The following is a 1,826-nucleotide window of genomic DNA, read 5'->3' on the forward strand; positions in this document are numbered from 1 at the left end:
CTCAGAGATGCATTTCATTATTTATTATTGTACAACCACGTGATATTTGGGGACCACCAATGAAAAGCTTTTAGTAATATTAGTTGTATGTGTCTGAAAATACAAGGATGCAGCAGCTCAGTAATAACATGGTAAATATGACATTATTTCACTGTGATCATCACCTTGTTATGACCAATACATGTCCAGTGATTACCCCAAAAGAAAACACCATTTCTGTATTTTTTGCAGAAATGTTTTCATTTTTCTTTTGCAAAAAGCATTGCATCACCCGAACTCGTATGTTAGGGGATGTGGGCGCTACCACGTAAAGTCGGTGAAAGCTTCGGGCTGTCCCATCGTCAAATCTTCAAGTTCTTCGTGCTCTAAGCAGCCATTTTCCGCCCTTTATGTAAACCTTCCGTAGCTCTGCATCTCTGCAGACTTTGACTGACAGACTGTTCATAGTTTGGTGACATGGAGCTGTCTGGAGACACGAAGTAAACATGATATTTTCCATTTCAACAAAAACAGGGTTTTCTGCTTTAAGGGGACATTAGGGCCCACGTCTGGTGACCTTTCAGGAAAACCATTCAGCCGTACATATTTTTCATTTCATTTCATAAAGATATGAATGATGGATGAGGAAGGGTTGTTCACAGCGACCTGGAGTTTCCCCTCGTCCTGTTTGTCCTCTTTACGACTCAGTGTTCACGTGCACAGGTCATAAAGAAATACCATCCACCTAGAAACATCTATTCACATAAACACGCACGCACGCACGCACGCACGCATGTATGGAAAGCCCAATGTGCCATAATACGCATACATAGTTTTGCGCGAATATACGGGGAGGTCCGTATATTCGCGCATAGTTTCGCGGACCTCCCCGTATATTCGCGCGAAACTATGTATGCGTATTATGGCACATTTGGCTTTCCATACACACGCACGCACGTGCGCACGCACACACACACACACACACACGCACACGCACGCACGCACACACGCACGCACGCACGCACACACACACACACACACACACACACACCTTCTGACGTGTCTGTTCTTCAGTATAGTAGAAGTGGAATAACTACGTTTATGTGGAAACGTGCAAAAAACTCTGTTAGCAAGAACCAGCATTTGCTGTTGTCGCTTCATTTGTGACGCCTACTAAAGGAGCTGAAAAAGTAAAGAAATAATAAATGGCAGCGCACACTTTGAAGATATAAACCCAGATTCTCGTCATGTCAACATCGTTTCTAAAGAAAGTCAGGAGTTTTACAAAACACTCTTTTCCAGTTACCGAAAATGACATCAACACAATTAGGAAACACCTGTGTTTGTGTGGTTTTAGCCTCACATCGATTCATTCTTCCTCATCTTCCGGTCATTAGGAGATGCATCCGCACTGTCCTGCAGAATAGCAGCAATGAGTGGATTTCTACAGCATGATGCTTCTAAAAAGAAAAGTGTCCTGCTCTCTGGAGCTGATGTCAGACAGCTTTGAAGAATTTGAAAAGTTCCCCACAAAACAAATCGATGGAGGATTCTGGACAACTGTCGCTTTGAGAGAAAGCTGCCAGCTTCACAGAGGAAGGTCAACGTTCCTGCTTCAAAAGGAGTGTTTCTGCACACTGTGCTATCCTCCAGAGACCTACTAAAGCAGGGGTAACAACAAGTGAAAACAGTCTAGTTCGGAGTAAATTCTAGCGCACTCGAGCTGGTTTCTCCATTCTTACCTACCCTACCTTTAAAGGAACATCCATAGATATTTGAGTCATATACATTAATTATGTAAAAGGAACGCGGTTTGAGGTTTAAAATGTTTTTTGGTGAGGATTTGA

The sequence above is a fragment of the Trematomus bernacchii genome, unplaced genomic scaffold, assembly GCF_902827165.1.
Source record: "Trematomus bernacchii unplaced genomic scaffold, fTreBer1.1, whole genome shotgun sequence".
Classification (NCBI taxonomy): Eukaryota; Metazoa; Chordata; class Actinopteri; order Perciformes; family Nototheniidae; genus Trematomus; species Trematomus bernacchii.